This window comes from Stegostoma tigrinum, chromosome 1 (genome assembly GCF_030684315.1).
Source record: "Stegostoma tigrinum isolate sSteTig4 chromosome 1, sSteTig4.hap1, whole genome shotgun sequence".
Taxonomy (NCBI): domain Eukaryota; kingdom Metazoa; phylum Chordata; class Chondrichthyes; order Orectolobiformes; family Stegostomatidae; genus Stegostoma; species Stegostoma tigrinum.
The window spans coordinates 42,994,189-43,012,660 of NC_081354.1; the positions used below are offsets into that span (position 1 = coordinate 42,994,189).

The 18,472-nt window shown below is 43.6% G+C and overlaps 1 protein-coding gene across 8 annotated transcripts in view; it reads left to right on the forward strand.

The window, feature by feature from the left end:
- Positions 1-18,472, forward strand: part of fstl5 (follistatin-like 5) — a 568,620-nt gene that overhangs the window by 149,705 nt on the left and 400,443 nt on the right. For 2 of the 8 annotated variants that reach the window (XM_059645030.1, XM_059645032.1), the window contains exon 2: positions 12,680-12,913. The exons of the other annotated variants lie outside the window; for them this stretch is intronic. The gene's annotated coding sequence lies outside the window, so the exon portion shown is untranslated. The remainder of the gene's footprint in view (positions 1-12,679; positions 12,914-18,472) is intronic. 8 annotated transcript variants of the gene reach the window in all.

The window sequence follows — 18,472 nt, forward strand, 5'->3', positions numbered from 1 at the left end:
AAAGCCGTGTTGACTGTATTTGATCAAGCCATGCTCTTCCAGATGGTCATAAATCTTATCCCTCAGAATCCTTTCTAACACCTTGCAGACGACAGGCGTGAGACTTACCGGTCTATAATTGCCGGGGATTTCCCTATTTCCTTTCTTGAAGAGAGGAATTACATTTGCCTCTCTCCAGTCCTCAGGTACGACTCCAGTGGAGAGCGAGGATGCAAAGATCTTCGCAAGTGGCGAAGCAATTGCATTTCTCGCTTCCCAAAGCAGCCGAGGACAAATCTGATCCGGGCCTGGCGACTTGTCAATCTTAATGTTTACTAGGATGTTGCCTGGTATGGAGGGAAGGTCTTACGAGGAAAGGCTGAGGGACTTGAGGCTGTTTTCATTAGAGAGAAGAAGGTTGAGAGGTGACTTAATTGAAACTTATAAAATAATCAGAGGGTTAGATAGGATGGATAGGGAGAGCCTTTTTCCTAGGATGGTGACGGCGAGCACGAGGGGGCATAGCTTTAAATTGAGGGGTGAAAGATATAGGACAGATGTCAGAGGTAGTTTCTTTACTCAGAGTAGTAAGAGAATGGAACGCTTTGCCTGCAACGGTAGTAGATTCGCCAACTTTAGGTACATTTAAGTCGTCATTGGACAAGCATATGGACGTACATGGAATAGTGTAGGTTAGATGGGCTTGAGATAGGTATGACAGGTCAGCACAACATCGAGGGCCGAAGGGCCTGTACTGTGCTGTAATGTTCTATATTCTATGTTCTATAACTACAGTATCTAAAATCAACAACAATATATATTATAAAGGTGTCTTTGCAAACACCAATCGTGCTCAGCAATGCAAAAAAAAATCATGGAATGAACCCCTTCAACTTGGACCTTCTATTAAATATTTTCAGGCATTAAATGTTGAAAAATATTTTTCTCTTCCTCTTTGTGTTTCATGATTGTGCTTAAAATGATTTATCTGGTTATCATATGACATGTTTTCGCATGTACTTTGGTGTCCCATAGAGATGTGGAGTAAAACAAATACACATACACGAAAAGTTATAGAGCTGAAATCCTTGTTACTGAGGAAAAATATAATGGATTATTTAGGCTTAGCACATAGGGGAAATTTAATGGAGAAGGCTCTGTTAAGGAAGCCTGGTAGATTTCCAGCCTACGAATTTAAATGGACAGAAAATTGTCTCCTTGTCCATTATTACATTGTGCATCCCTTATTTCAAATTTACAGGTAATATTTTCAGATGTCCAATATTTACATTTTTTAAGTAATTAATTTTAACATTTTTTAGTTGTAAGTCACACCAGATAGGTTTTTTGACATTTTTTGACAAAAGAAAAGCTCTTTGTGCTCTTATGTATTTGAATTGCATCCTGTTTTCTTGTATTCAGTTTCAAATTATCTTCAAATAATGTCGTAGCACTATCTACAAATGCTACTGATGCTGCATTTAAATGTAGTTGGCTAGAATTTCAGGATTGCATGGGAGTTGAGAATTTAATAAAAATACGTTTACCGCAAAGTGGTGGGTATGTGCATCCCACATCTGAGTCCAAGTCAGCCATTTTCAGCCAAACAAGAAAGGGGATGGATCAAGAACTCCTCATGCTACAATTAAAGTATTAGTGGTATCACTATAAGCATGAGTCTCAAAACGTCTGGAATTATTGTCAAGGCGACTGCATCCAAGAGCCTGTTCAGGTTTGTTTGGTTAATTTGACAGATTTATGAGCTTCTGAGGAAGATAATATATATCCCCTCTGTACTGAGCCAAGATAATTCAATTCACTTTTCCACAGAAACAAAAAAAATTACTTCCATAATCTTTGCTGACAAGTTGTTTGGTTGTGCAAAACCTCTGCAGTTTTGCTTGTACATTTTTTGTCAAGTATGAGTTTTCAATGAGTGCAGATGTGTGGCTTGTCAGGTCTGTTTATAAAGTGGATGCTGACTATAAGGAGAGAGTGTATAGGAAGGTAAAGGTTTTTAGGTGTTGAAGGGATTTAGCGTGAGAGAGGCTTTATACTCAACTGAAGAACTGGCTGTTTTGGGGAATGGAGACTAATCCTTTCATCTGGATGTTTTGACATTGGCTTGACTCTGTCTCCACATGTTGCAGAAAACCTAACTCCAGGCTGTTCCACCCTTCAATGAATAATATAAAACTCATTGTCTGCCAATGACCTAGGCATTGGAAATATCAATGGCAAAAAGTCTTGTTCCGGAGAGCTGAAGGCTCCACAGTACCTCAATCATCAACTTTTGAGTTGCCCAATACATCAGTGCAAATGAAAGGCTAAAATAATTTCATTCACCTTCAGTCAGAAGTATTGAGTGGATGTTTTGTCTCAGCCTCATCCTGAGGTCGACAGCATCCCAGATTCCAGTCTTCAGCCAATTCATCTCACTCCATATGACCTCAGGAAGTGGATGAAGGGACTAGATATGGCATATGACTCTGACAACATTCCAGCAATAGTACTGAAGACTGGTACTCTAGGGTTAGCTGTATGCCTAGTCAATTTATTCCAGTACAGCTACAACACTGGCAGCTACCTGACAGTGTGGAAAATTTTGCTGAGGTATGTCCTCTGCTTAGAAACCAGGACAAATCCAAACTGGCCAATTACTACCCTATCACTCTATTCTCTATCAGTAGTGTGTTGGAAGGGATTACTAGCAGTACTATCAAGTGGCCAGATAAAGGAACAAACTGTTTATTTGGCTTTGCTGAAACCACTTAGTTCTTGATGTCATTCCAACCAAACACAGGCAAATACATAACTCCATCAGTGATATGAGAGTGACTACTCTTGATATCAAGGCAACAGTGAACAAGTCGGGTGGCATGGTGGCTCAGTTGTTAGCACTGCTGCCTCAAAATGCAAGGGTCCCAAGTTTGATTCCAGCCTCGGGCACCTGTCTGTGTGGACATTGCATGCTCTCCGCGTGTCTGCATGTGTTTCTACCAGGTGTTCTGGTTTCCTCCCACAGTCCAAAGTTGTGCAAGTTAGACGGATTGGTCGTGCTAAATTACCTGCAGTGTTCGGTTGTGTAGGTTTGGTGCATAGGCCATGGGAAGTGCAGGATTACAGGGATAAGGTAGGGATGGATTTTGATCTGGATCTGGTTCTGGGTCTGGGTAGGATGCACATTGGAGCGTTGACTTGTTGGGCTTCTTGAATGAAAGAATCTGGAGTCCTAGCAAAAATGAAGTTACTGGGAATCAGGGATAAAATTCTCTGCTGGTTGAAATCACAAAAGAAGATGATTGTGCTTGTTGGAGATCAATTGTTTCAGTCCCAGGACGCCACTTCAGGTGTTCAGAGTACTGTGCTGGGCCCAAACATCTTCAGTTGCCTCAGTAATGACATTCTTTCCATTGTATAAAAAAGTGGAGATGTTGGTTGATTATTGTACAATGTTGAGCACCATTCATGACACCTCAGATACTGAAGCAGTTACTGTCCATATGCAGTAGAATATGGACAACACCAAAGCTTGGGCTTATAAGTGGCAAGTAACATTCACACATTATAAAAGTGTGAGGCAGTGACCATCTCCAACCAAAGAGAACCTAATCATTGCTCCTTGGTGTACATTGTATCTCCATGCTTGAATCCCCTGCAACAAACATCCTGGGAGTTGCTGGTGACCAGAAATTTAACTGGATCAGTCATATGAAGACTATCGCTACAAAAGCAGTTCAGAAGCTACGGAGATAATGGGAACTGCAGATGCTGGAGATTCCAAGATAATAAAATGTGAGGCTGGATGAGCACAGCAGGCCAAGCAGCATCTCAGGAGCACAAAAGCTGACGTTTCGGGCCTAGACCCTTCATCAGAGAGGGGGATGGGGGGAGGGAACTGGAATAAATAGGGAGAGAGGGGGAGGCGGACCGAAGATGGAGAGTAAAGAAGATAGGTGGAGAGAGTGTAGGTGGGGAGGTAGGGAGGGGATAGGTCAGTCCAGGGAAGACGGACAGGTCAAGGAGGTGGGATGAGGTTAGTAGGTAGCGGGGGGTGCGGCTTGGGGTGGGAGGAAGGGATGGGTGAGAGGAAGAACCGGTTAGGGAGGCAGAGACAGGTTGGACTGGTTTTAGGTGCAGTTCCAAATACATGCTTAACATCATTCAGTAAAAAGCAGCCAAATCACCACCTTTGACATTCATTTCTTCAATAGTGTGTACACCTCAAAGTTTTGGCAAAGATCTGTAGCTTGGATTATGGGTGAGATTGTTAACTTGCTCGCATGCTGGCTTCTTCTCGTTCAGATGTTTTAGTCACCATGCTAGGTGACATCATCAGTGGAGTGTCCGACGAAGCAATGTTCTTCTACTTCGCTTGGAATTTATACCGTTGTGGTGAATAGTGTCATTGTATGTATACCTACAAGTCCCACTGTAGTAACTTACCATGGCTTCTCTGATAGCACCTTCCAAACCCACAACCTCCACCACCTGTAAGGACAAGGCCAGCAGATGCATGGCACTCCCCTCAAGTAACACATTATCTTGATTTGGAAATGTATCACCGTTCCTTCAGTATTGCTGGGTAAAAATGATAGAATTCCTTTCCTAAAAGTAGTTCTAAGGAGGCAGTGGCTCAAGAGGGCAGCTGACTACTGCATTCTCCAAGGCAATTAGAGATAGGTAATAAATGCTGACCTCACCAGAGGCACATCCCATGCATAAATAAAATAAAAAATACACCTTAGAACTGAATGGATCATCATATGGTGGTCAGGCATTTTAAAAGAACTGGGTTGTTGTGCCAAGTGTGTTACTAGGGCCAGCAGGCAGAAATCCTAGCTGTTTTGAAAGGTACGAGCAGTGTTGAAAGTTGGTGAAAATACAGCAAAAATGGGAAAATCAGAATTTAGTGCCTCACTTACTTCTAGGCATTTGCATTTCATTGTTAACTAATTTCTATGTCGCTCCTAATTGTCTCCTCCTTCCCTGAGAAACTGGACTGCACCAGGTCACAGCATGAAATTCAGCATGAGTAACTGGTAGCAGCAACTTGCACTTGCTGTTTTGAGCTTTCAGATGATTGTTTTCACCACAATGTCCCTGTTTACATAACAGACACCATTCTTTTCTACCCTTTGTCCATGTAAGTGGGCATTGTCCAACCGGAAGCTGCAAAAAATTGTCATGACTACTTTCAGACCAACTCACGTCCACTTCAACCTTCCAGGAAGTTACTCTGAAAATCAGTGATACTTAGCACTTTTATGATTCTCTTAGGTCGCTTTGCATGCATGGACATACAATACATATATAATGCACACAGGGTGCATCATAACGTACTTTCTTAGCACTCACTTCATGCTTACTTGGAGACTGCCTACCTCTATGGCAAGCATTGCTATTTTTAGTATATAGGGAGAGGTGGAAAATTGTCATTGTTTAGAGTGTTGAGCCGTCAAGAAATTTGATAAGTCGCTGAATGGCACTTGGCTATGTCAATGTTACTCCTACAGCATGTGTCAGCAGTTTATGTGCCAAATGTATGCATACGCTTCATGTATAAAAATCAAAGCGGACCAGTCCTAAGCAGGGTCAAGGACTACTGCCATAGTAAGTTGAAGGATTGCAGGTACATCATTTAGGGGGTGTGAAGACATCAGCCCAGGAGATGGCCCAGCTTTTTGTTTGCTTTGAGACAAAAGGAAGGAATGAGAATGATGGAACTGGATAGGAGAGATGTCAGTGGTAGTGCATGAGCAAGAGGAGTGATAGGATGTTCCCAGTGAGTGAGTATGAATTGCAGAAGAGAGGAAGAATGAATATTTTTGGAGAATGAGGCGTGTGAGACGAGTTGAGGGAACCTGTTGCATGGATGAATGAAAGTTGTATTACGTAACCATAAGGTGAGAAGAGTGTGCATTGACAGAGGAAGAGTGAGTCATGGCCTTGTCACTGGGAGGTAGCAGAGAGAAAATGGTGAGACTTACCTTTGCAGAGTGAATAAGAAGTGAGAAAAGATGACATGGGACATGGCAGACTACCAAACTACCAGCAATGAATCTCACTCAAACAAATACTTCACTGGAAAGTGGGAAATTTCAGCCCAATATTATATCAGCACAGGGAACAGCTCGAGGGCTTAATGATACTTGGAATGGTTTCCAGGGTCTGTTATATCTGAAAGGAATAAAAACCAAAAGAACAGTGGATGTTGTAAATCAGGGACAAAAACAAAGTTACTGGAAAAGCTCAGCAGGTCTGGCAGCATCTGTGGAGGAGAAAACAGAGTTAATGTTTCGGGTCCGGTGATCCTTGCTCAGAACAGTTCTGAGAAAGGGTCACCAGATCCGAAACGTTAACTTTGTTATCTGAAAATCTCAGTCTCCAGTTGAATTTTGAAAATGGGGAGAGATCTGAAATTCTAGGAATATTGGAAAGTGGTTTTCTGGAAAAAGCTCAATTTTTAAAATAAGATTTTCAATAGCAATCCATTAAACCAAAATAATCTCTGTGTTGCCTTTTCTAATTAATTAGTCTCCAAGGGTAGTATATTGTATGTTGACAAAACAAAGTCCTAAGTCAAGCAGGCTGAGATGACAGGAAAAAATTGGACATGAAGGGTTACTGTGTTTTGGAGGCTGGTAGAGGGGGGAAGCAGATTAGAGTTTGAGCTTGGGGATAAAATGAGACAGTAGAATAGAGTAGAATAGTGGAGGAACAGTGGAGATGGTGTAAAAAAAAATCTGCAACCAACAATGGCCGAGTAAAACAGAGAAGTGTTTGTGAACAAGTCTTAAATTGGCAATCAGGAAGCAAAGCAGAAGAGCTGACATAAAATCTGAGGAAGGGTCACAGAACCCGAAACATTAACTCTGATTCTTTTCTTCACAAATGCTGCCAGACCTGTTGGGCTTTGCCAGCAACTTTGTTTTTGTTTCTGATTTACAACATCTGCAGATCTTTCAGTTTTTATGAAGTCAACCAGTGTGGTATCAGACAGATCAAAGCCTGATCAAATGTGACAAAGGTTTTGCAAAATAATTCTGAAAGAGTTGAGGTTTCATTGGAAATGGCGCTATGCTAGCTGCCTTGATGCTACTTTTGCCAGGAGATCCATTGTCATGGTATGCCGTACATCAACAGTAGTTCACCTGTAACTACTCTGTTAACAATCTATCATCTTACTATGCCTAGATTGAACCTTCTTTCTGTCATCCTCCACTTTCTATATAAAGATATTTTTGTAGGTTTTCATCTCTGATCAAATAGCTGAATACTGCCATCTTCCTTTCTGACTCACTTTTTAGACTTTATTTTGCTCTTCCAATTAAGACAGCAGACAAAAAACAAATAAACACTTAGGAATACCATAGTGTGGAGCTGGAGGAACACAGCAGGCCAGGCAGCATTGGAGGAGTGACACTTCAGGTCAGGACCCTTCTTCAGGAATTGGGGAGGGGAAGGAAACTGGGAAATAAGTAGAGAGAGGAGAGGTGGGCTATGAAAGGTAGGTGGGTTGGTGATAGGTGTGTGCACGTAAGCAGTGGTGGGGATTGGTCAGTGAGGTAGGAGAGGGTGATAGGTGGGAGAGAATATGGACAAGTTATGTCAGGTCAAGGAGGTTGGGATGAGAGGGAGAGTTGTCATGGGATGAGGCCGGGGGTGCGGAGAGTTTGAAACTGAAAAAGTCCACATTTAGGCCATTGGGCTGTAGGCTACCAAGGAAGAATATGAGGTGCTGCTCCTCCAGTTTTTGAGTGGTGTCATTGTGACATCGGACGAGGCCCAGGCTAGTCATGTCATTCAGGGAGTGGGAGTGGGAGTTGAAATGGCCCGTGACCAGAAGGTGTCGTTGTTTGTCGCGAACAGAGCACAGATGCTGCACAAAGCAGTCTCCGAACCTCTGCTTGGCCTCACCGATGTAGAGAAGGCCATATCGGGAGCAACGGACACAATAGACCACATTGGCGGATGTGCAGATGAACCTAAAGTTCTGATGTGAAATGTTTGTTTGATGCCTTGAATGGAGGTGAGGGGGGAGGTGTAGGGGCAGGTGTAGTACTTACTATGGTTGGAGGGTAAGGTGCAGGGGTTGGTGGGGCTAGTGGGGGGTGTGGAGCAGATGAGGGAGTCACAGAGATGGTGATCCCTATGAAAGGCAGAAAAGGGGCGGGGATGGAAATATACCTTTGTTTGTCAGGTCAGGTTGCAGGTGGTGGAAGTGGTGGTGAATGATATGTTGGATACGGAGTTTGGTGGGATGATATGTGAGGATAAGGGGGATTCTGGTTTGTTGATGGGGGGGAAGGGGATGTGAGGGCAGGGGTGTGGAAAATGCAAGAGATGCAGTCAAGAGCATTTTTGATCACCGAAGGGGGGAATTTGTGGTCCTTGAAATATGAGGATATCTGGGATGTTCAGAAGTGGAACACCCCATCTTGGGAGCAGACACAGCAGAGGGAGAGCAATTGGGAGTAGGGAATTGCATTCTTGCAGGAAGGTGAGTGAGAGAAGCCGTAATCTAAGTAGCTATGGAGTCGGAAGGCTTGAACTAGATGTCGATTCTGAGGCGGTTGCCAGAGATGGAGACAGAGAGGTCCAGGAAGGAGAGAGATGTATCACAGGTGGTCCAAGTGAACTTGAGTTTGGGGTGAAAGGTGTTAGTAAAGTTGATGAACTGATCAAGCTTCTCGTGGGAGCATGAGGCAGAGCCAATACAGTCATTGATGTAACAGTGGAAGAGGTAGGAGATAGTGTCAATGTAACAGCAGAAAAGGGACTTTTCCATGAATCCTACGAAGAGGCAGGATAGTTTGGGCCTATGCGGGTTCCCATCACCACCCCCTTTGTAGGAAGTGGGACGAATTGAAGGAGAAGTTGTTAAATGTAACAACAAGTTTGGTTAAGCTGATGAGAGTGTCAGTGGAGGGGGATTGGTTGGGCCTGCAGGAGAGAAAGAAGGGCTTTTAAGCCATCTGCATGGGGAATGCAAGTGTACGGGGATTGGATATCCATAGTGAAGATGAGGTGTTGGGGTCAGGGAATTGGAAGTCTTGGAGGAGGTGGAGTGCATGAGTGGTGTCCCGGACGTAGGTGGGAGTTCCCAGACCAGGGAGGAGAAAACAGAGTCAAGGTAAGCGGGCATAAGTTCAGTGGAACAGGAGCAAGCAGAGACAACGAGTCAGCCGGGACATTCGGGTTTGTGGATTTTGGAAAGGAGATAGAAATGGACGGTGCGGGGTTGGGGAACAGTGAGGTTGGAGGCTGTGCTTGGGAGGCCACCTGAGATAATGAAGTTATGAGTTGTTTTGAGAGACAATGGTTTGATGGTCATGGGTGATCAAGGGGCAGTAGGAGGAGATGCCAGAGACTTGCTGCCAGGCCTCAGCTATGTAAAGGTCAGTGCATCATACCATTACTGTGCCATTTATCTGCGAGTTTGATAGTGAGGCTCCGGTGGGAATGGAGGGCTGCATGTTCTGTGGGGGAGAGGTTGGAGTGAGTGAGAGGGGTGGAGAGGTTGAGGTGATCGATGTCACAACAACAGTTGGAGATGAAGAGGTCGAGGGAGGGTAGGAGGCCTTGGTGTAGTGTCCAGGAGGATGGAGTGTGTTGGAGGGGGATTAAACTCACGGTCAAAGAAATAGGCACGGATGTGGTGAAAAATGTGTTCAATGTTAAAACATGAACAGAATTCAATGATGTGTGGGCAAAAAGGAATGAAGATGAGTCCTTTACTGAGGACAGACTATTCGTCCTCAGTGAGGGGGAATTCTGGGTGGATGGCCAAGACCTGGCAGGGCTTGGGCCAGGGGTTGGATGTAGATCTAGTGGGTGGGTAGAGCTGGGTGTGGTGGTGGAGTTAGTGTCATGGTCAGCAACATTGGTAAGTGGAGTGATGTCGGTTTTGCCGGGATCGTGAGCAGCAAGGTTGGTGGAAGACAACCTCTTACTTCAAGGACCATAACTTTCCCCCTTCGATGGTCAAAAATGCTCTTGACCGCATCTCTTGCATTTCCCACACCTCTGCCCTCACATCTCATCCCCACAACAGAAACAAAAACAGAATCTCCCTTGTCCTCACATATCACCACTCTAACCCCTCTTTGGGGTGTCACAGTGGCTCAGTGGTTAGCACTGCAGCCTCACAGTGCCAGAGACCTGGGTTCGATTCCAGCCTCAGGTGACTGTCTGTGTGAAATTTGCACATTCTCCCCGTGTATGCGTGGGTTTCCTCCGGGTGCTCCAGTTTCCTCCCACAGCCCAAAGATGTGCAGGTTAGGTGGATCAGCCATGCTAAATTGCCCGTAGTGCTCAGGGGTGTGAGGTTTATAGGGGAATGGGTCTGGGTGGGATGCTTCAAACGGCGGACCTGTTGTGTGGAAGGGCCTGTAATCCACACTGTAGGGAATCTAATCTAATCTAATCTAACCTCTGTATCCAACGTATAATTCTCCACCACTTCCACCACCTGCAATCTGACGCCACAACCAAAGATATATTTCCCTCCCCACCCCTATCTGCCTTTCATAGGGACCACTCTCTCCATGACTCCCTCGTCTACTCCACACTCGCCACTAGACCCACCACCCCTGGCACCGTACCCTCCAACATCAGTAGGTGCTCCACCTACCCCTACACCTTCCCCCTCACCTCCATTCAAGGAACCAAACAAACCTTTCATATCAGACAGAGGTTCATCTGCACATGCATCAACGTGGTCTATTGTATCTGCTGCTCCTGATGTGGCCTTCTCTAATTCAGTGAGACCAAACTGAGGCTCAGAGATCACTTTGTGGAGCACCTGCACAACGTTCGCGACAAAGAACAACACCTTCCAGCCACAAACCATTTCAATTCCCCCTCCAACTCCCTGAGCGGCATGTCCATCCTGGGCTTCCTCAGTGTCACAATGACGGCACTCAGAAACTGGAAGAGCAGCACCTCATATTCTGCCTCAGGAGCATATAGCTCATTGGCCTAAATGTGGACTTTACCAGTTTCAAAATGTCTGTGCCCCCAGTCTCATCCCATGACCAATCTTCCCTCTCATCCCCACCTCCTTGAACTGACACAGCCTGTCCATCTTCTCTCCCACCTCACTGACCAATCCCCACCACTGCTTACCTGCAATAGCTGTCATCATCCTACCTATCTTCTCCATCCCTCCTCTCTATTTGTTCTCAGCTCCCTTCCCCCTCCCCCATTTCTGAAGAAGGGTCCCAACGCAAAAAGTCACTCCTCTGATGCTGCCTGGCCTGCTGTGTTCCTCCAAGTCCGCACTGTGTTATCTCTGGCTCCAGGATTGGCAGTTCTTATCATCTCTAAACACTTAGGAAAATGTGTTAAATACAAGACTGAAAATGTTATGGAAATTAAATATGAAAGGATTTTCTGCCAATGTGAAAATCCAATATTGTGAAGAATTAGAGTGGATGACATTGTGCTCCATTTTACACTTTGCCAAAGAATGAAGCTGAAGGCAGAATTCCTCCTTCTTGGAAAAATGGCATTTTCCTTCACTTCCACTCAATTTCTCATTCTTCGCTATGCTCACAGAATGCCAGCCCTTCTGGCTTTCTGCCCAATTCCATACAAATGCACTTTGTTGTGAAAGTGCTCACTTTGATGTGAAAGAAATACTGAAACACACACACACACACATCTGTGGGGCAAATTTCTTTTGCAGATACTTTTACTTTGTTCAAAAGGCAGACAGTTTATAGGCAGTCAGTCAATGTGGTGTTTTGGGAATTCCTGCTATAGAAACAAAACCACTCTGACTTCAAACCAGAGCATAGTTTTTAAAGATACAGTTAACATGCACTGTCTGACCTAAAATGTCACCTCTTCTTTACATCTAGTGTATTGCGCTTTCATAGATGTGAAAACCTTGACAATTTTTAGTTCAGTTGGGATATTTTGTCCTCCTACAATCTCATCAAATCTGAAATTTTGTGATATTAAATATCATATAGAGCTGACTCAAGATGAAGACTGAGCACTTTTCAATCAGTTTGAATAACTTCCAAAAGCAAAAGCAAGAAGAAAAAACAGTGTAATAAATTTCCACTAATTATCTGGACATTATTCTGGCATTAGACTATCCATTACAGAAACTGTCAGCTTTTAATTTTTGTTAATTTAATAATTCCTATCAGGAATGGTTGATCCATAGTATCAGTTTAATACATTTACATTGTACACTTGTAGAACATGAGGGTTTTTGAGAGGGTGCAGAGAGGACTTACTAGAATGGGAATTCAGAAATTATTCTCCTTGGAGCAAAGGGAGTTGTGAGGGATTTAGAATCATGGAATCATAGAATAGAAGTTAACGTTAAGCAACATTACTTTAAAAAAAAGGGTGGCCTTGTAGCTCAGTGGTTAGCACTGCTGCCTCGCAGCACTGGTGACCTGGGTTCAATTCCACCCTTGGGTGACTGTGTGGAGTTTGCATGTTCTTCCTTTGTCTGTGTGGGTTTCCTCCAGGTCTCTGGTTTCCTCCCAAAGTCTAACAATGTGCAGGTTAGGGCGGATTGGCCAAGCTAAATTGCCTGTTGTGTTCAGGGGTCTGTAGATTAGGTGGGTCTGGGTGGGATGTTCCAAGGATCAATGTGGACTTGTTGGGCCAAAAGGCCTGTTTCCACACTGTAGGGATTCTATGATTTAATAGAGATGTACATTTTTACCAACAGGTGGGCAAAGGAAATCTGTTCCAATTGGCAAGAACTGAAGGATGCAGGTTTTAAAATTTGACCAAGGAATACAGCAAGGATGACCTACACAAACACAGCTTGCAAATGCAGAAAGTGATTGTGGACGGTAAATCCCAAGTCACTAAGGCAGTGTGATATGATCCACTGGCGTAACACGTGGTAATTTGAACCCGCTATTCCTGGAGTTGTACCAATTGTTAACATTTTTTTAAGGTATGCACAATACTTTAATTTGCTTGACTTATTTGCTTTAATTAACAGTAAAGACAATTCAGCAGGCTTGCTTTCCAGTTTTGATGTTAAGCTGATCCTTCTTTGGCTAGCCAGGCCCTTGGTGTCCAGTAGTCTTTCTTTGGAAGTTTACCTGGGTTTTTAAGAGGTACAGAGTGACCGATTCACATAGAAAATGTTTAATTTATCAATTCAAAGGTCACAATTCACAGCAACTGCTATAGGAAAGATAACTGGTTTTCTTCATGTTTAAACAAGTTTTTTTTCATAGAAGAGAACAGACACTTTTTGCTGGGGAGAACAGGCACTACAACTGGATTTATCATTGAAAAATATGGCAAGTGGAAACTCGTGCCAGTCTGATTGAGCTTGGTTGAAGGCAGTTGCATAGTCTCTCTTAGAACATACCCCGAATAGAGGGTCTCTAGGTCAACCAACAACAAAACTCCAAAACAAAGCCAACTGTCGGCCAAAGAGTTAAAACTTTCTTCATGGTTCAGGCCGGCAACCATTGTAGTTGCTGCTGGTGTATGGACTTGACTCAGCAAAAGCCCAGTGAGTCCGTTCACCTTTGTGGGGATTTTAAACAAATGGTAAATGAATTTTTGCAGCGGAATAAATATCCAATCCTTCGCATAGAGGATTTCTAAGCAATGGTGGTGGTGCCGACATGCTGTTTCACAAAGCTGGATGTGAGCCATGTGTACATGCAAATGAGGAATTCCAGAGGTATGCTACAATTAATGCTCAAAGGTTTGTGCCAATTTGCAGTATGATCAACCTGTGTAATATTTTTTGCAGAAGATGGAGAACATTTTACAAGATGATTTGCTAATAACAGGCAACACCAACAGGAGCACTTTGAGGACTTGGGCATAATCCTTAGACATTTCTCCCAGCCTTAAGGGAAAAATATGTTTTCCAGGCACCCGAAGTGACCTCCTTGAGCTACAGAGTTGACAATCAGGTTACACCTGTTGGAAGATGAAGGGAGGGCATTCAAAGGTGCCACGTCTGTACCAGAGCTTAAGTCTGTCTTTAGGCTGGTAAATTATTACAGGAAGTTTGTTAATAATTATGGCTCAATCCTGGCACCTCTGCATCAATTGATAAAAAGGGTCACTTTTAGAAATGGTCACATAGCTAAGCCATAGCTTTCAGGGAAATGAAGAAACAGCCATCATCTTCTGAGGTTTTGGCACACTGTCATCCCAAGCGAGATGTTGTATTGACATGAGATGTCTCTCAGTACAGTATTGGGGTAGTGTTAGCTCGTTGGATTGCCAAATAGTGTATGTATCCAGGACTTTGGTAATGCAGAACACAAATATGCCCAGATAGAGATGGGATATGGGGCCGTATGGTTGTTCCGTGGTTAACTCTGCTCTCAGTGCCAGGACCCTGATTTGATTTCCAACCTTGGGTGACTGTGTGGAGTTTGCAAGTTCTCCCTGTGTCTGCATAGGTTTCTGCTGGGTGCTCCAGTTTCCTCCCACAGCCCAAAGATGTGCAAGTTAGGCAGATTGGCCATGCTAAATTATTCAGGATGTGTTGGTTAGGTGCATTTGCAATGGGAAATACAGGGATAGGGTAGGGGGGTGGGTCTGGGTGGGAGGCTTTTCGGAGGGTCGGCATGGAATTGTTGGGCCAAATGGCCTGTTTGCACACTGTGGGAATTCTGAAGGTTTGGCAGTCATATTTGGAGTCAGAAAGTTCCATCAATATTTTTACTGAAGTAAATTCGTAATAATAACAGACAATAATCCCCTGCTACGTCCATTTAGAGGACAAGGTAGGGCCGTCCGTGGCTGAGACTGAATTCAGCAGTGGGATCTCATTCTAAGTGCGTATAATTATAAGTTGGAGCACAGTCTAGGAGGCCAAGTAGCAAATATGAATGCATTAAGCTGCCTCCTGCTGGCGGATACACCACTGGTCATACTTCCACTGGGAGAGTCCATAATGGTTTTAAATTTTCCAGACACACTTCCAGTCACAGCTGACAAAGTCAGACTTTGGATGCAGAAAGATGGCAAAACTGAAATTGTTGGTGGTGATAGGGGAAACGAACAGGCCATTATAACCAGAATTGAAATGTTTTTGGATCTGGAGAGACCGGATCACAGTGGAGGACACATATGATTATGGGGAGCAAGAGTGATTGTCCCAAGCAAAGGACGCTGCCAGATAACTACCTGAACTCCTAAGGGTCATCCAGGGGTTTCTAAAGTGAATATATTGGTGAGAAATTATGTCTAGTGGCCAGGACTGGACGCAGACATAGCCGTGTTGGTGGGGCAGGGCACAGGGTGCCAAAAGGACAAAAATTACATTGTGGGAATGGCTGGATAAACCGTGCATTTGGTTACACTTCTACATTGCAGGTTCTTTTGTGGGCTCAATGTACTTGGTCATTGTGGATGTCCACTCAAAATGGCTGGATGTGGATTGTGATAGTAGGAACTGCAGGTGCTAGAAAATCTGAGAAAATCAGGTGTAGAGCTGGATGAACACAGCAGGCCAGGCAGTATTGGAGGAGCAGGAAGGCTGACATTTCAGGCCTACACCCTTCTTCTAAAAGGGTTTACAAAAAGGGAAACCTGTTAAATAGGATAAAATGCAAAGCTGAGCAAAGAGCTACGAAGACGTTTATAAGAACTGCTAAAATAGATTATGAAAGGAAACTTGCAAGGTGTATTGATGTCAGTGAGAATAAATTTTATAGCTATTTAAAGGGAAAGTGCATGATCAGGAGCAATGTTATCCCACTAAAGACTGAGAGCGGGGATATTCTCAATAACAATGGGGAAACGGCAGATATGTTGAAGAATTAATTTGCCTCCGTGTTTACAGTGCAAAAGGCAAATAGCCTGCCAGACATCCCGAGAAAATTAATAGTGAATTGCGAACAGGGACGAAGTAAAATTAATCTAAGTGTTGAGGAAATAATGGAATTAAAGAGTGACAAATCCACAAGACCTGACAGTTTCCACCTGAAGGTGCTAAAGGAGGTAGGAGAGCACATTGTCGATGCTCTAACTATAAACTTCCAAAATTCCCTCGAAACAAGAGTCATCACTCTGTGTTGGAAAATTGCACGTCTCTCCACTTTTTAAGAAGGATGAATGAGGAAAACCAGAGAATTATAGACCAGTTAACTGAATTTCTGTGATGGGGAAATTGTTGGAATCAATCATCAAGGATGGGATAACTGATCACCTTATAAATTTTCACTTAGTCAGCATGCTTTCATGACTGTTAGGTCATGTCTGATTAACTTCTTTGAAAGTGGACAGGGGAATATCAATGGATGATGCTTATGTCGACTTCCAAAAGGTATTTGATAAAGTCCCACATATGCGGCTGCTAGTGTAGGTAAAAGCCCACAAAACTGAGGATAAATTACTGATAATGCTGGGAAATTGGTTGAGTGGCTGGTAACAGAAAGTAGTGTTCTTTCTATTCATTTGTGGGATGTGGGTGTCTCTAGCTGGCCAGCATTTCTTGTCCATCCCTAGTTGCCCTTGAGAAGGTGGTGGTGAGCTGCCTTCCTGAACCATTGCAGGCCACCAGCTGTAGGTTGTCCCATAGTGCCATTAGGAAGGGAATTCCAGGATTTTGATTCAACAACAGTGAAGGAACGACAATATATTTCCAAGTTAGGATGGTGAGTGGCTTGGCGGGGAGCTTGGAGGTGGTGGTGTTCCCATACGTCTGCTGCTGTTTTCCTTCTCAATGGAAATGGTGTGGGTTTGGAAGGTGTTGTCTGAGGGTCTTTGGTGAATTTCTGCAGTGTATCTTGTAGATGGTACAAACTGCTGCTACGGCGCATAAGTAGTGGAGGGTGTGGATGCTTGTGGATGTAGTATCAGGACAAAGCAGCTTGTTTGATTGGATGATATCAAGCTGCTTGAGTGTTGTTGGGGCTGCACCCTCCAGGCAAGTGAGGGGTATTCCATCACACACCTGACGTATGCCTTATAGATGGCTTTGAGGAGTCAGAAGATGAGTTACTTGCTGCAGTGTTCCAGGCTTCTGACCTGCTGTTGTAACCACTGTATCTGTGGTGAGTCCAATTGAGTTTCTGGTCAATGATAACCCCCAGGATGTTGCTAGTGGGGTATTTCAGTGATAGCAACACCATTGAATGTCAAGCAGTGGTGGTTAAATTGTCTCTTCTTAGTGAGGGTCATAGCCTCACTGGTACACATAGTCATTGGTATTTGTGTGGCGTGAATGTTTACTTGCCACGTGTCAGCCCAAGCCTGGACATTGTCGGGATCTTGTTGTATTTGAACACAGACTGCTTCAGTATCTGAGGAGCCATGAATGGTGTTTAACATTATGCAATCATCGAACATCTCCACTTCAGACTTTAAGATGGAGTGAAGGTCATTGCAGCTAAAGTTGGTTGGGCTGGGCACACTACCCTGGGGAACTCCTGCAGAGATGTCCTGGAGCTGAGATGATTGACCTCCAAAAATCAAGGCCATTTTCCTACTTGTCAATTATGACTCCAACTACTGGTGACTTTATTCCCTGATACCCATTGATTCCAGTGATGAGTTCATACTAAAATTGGCAGACGTGATCAATAGTGTCCCACAAGGATCTGTTCTAACCTCAATTACTTATATTTTTATTAACAACTTGGATAATGGCGTAGAAAGTGATATGTCCAAATGGTCTGATAATATAAAGTTAGGTGACATAGTAGACAGTGTAGATAGCATAAAATTACAAAGGGATAGTGATAGACTTCAATGAGTGAGCGATACTGTGGCAATTGGCCTTCAATTTAAGCAAGTGAGGTTATCCATTTTGGGCCAAAAAAGGACAGATCCATGAAATAACTGCACAGAAGATGTTATCTTGTCAACAATTCACCCTTTATTTACACATGCATATTACATGAACTCTGACCAGCTAGCTCAGCGCTGGGCCTTAGAATGAGAAGTATGCCTTGTCTGTCTGCCTGTCTGACAGTCTGACATTCCTGTTTAAGTCTGTCAGTCAGAGTTCCCTGATTGGTCCAGGTTAACCAGAATCAAGGATCTCATAGTCAATGAGATCCACCTGACTCTCATTCCAATCACTACAATCAGCTTTCTTTGTAGAAGATATAAAGTTCAATACAGTGGATGTCCAGAGAGACTTGGGGATTCAGCTTCATAGATCTTTAAAATGTCATGATCAGGTGCAGAAAATAACCAAGAAAGCTAATGGAATGCCAGCCTTTATATCTAGGGGACTGGAATACCTCATGCTGCAGTTATACAAAACTCTATTTAGACCCCACTTGGAGTACTTAGGAAGAATATACTGGCCTTTAAAGGAGTACAACATAGGTGTACAAGAATGATGCTGGGACTTCAAGTGTTATGAGGAGACATTTTACAAATTAGACCTGTTTTCTCTAAATTGGGAAGGTGAAGGGATGATCTAATCAAAGTGTTCAAGTTATTAACAGGAAAAACAGTAGATAAACTATTGTATATGTAGTTGGGTGTGTATTGCCCCTTTTTAAAGGGTCTAAGTCAG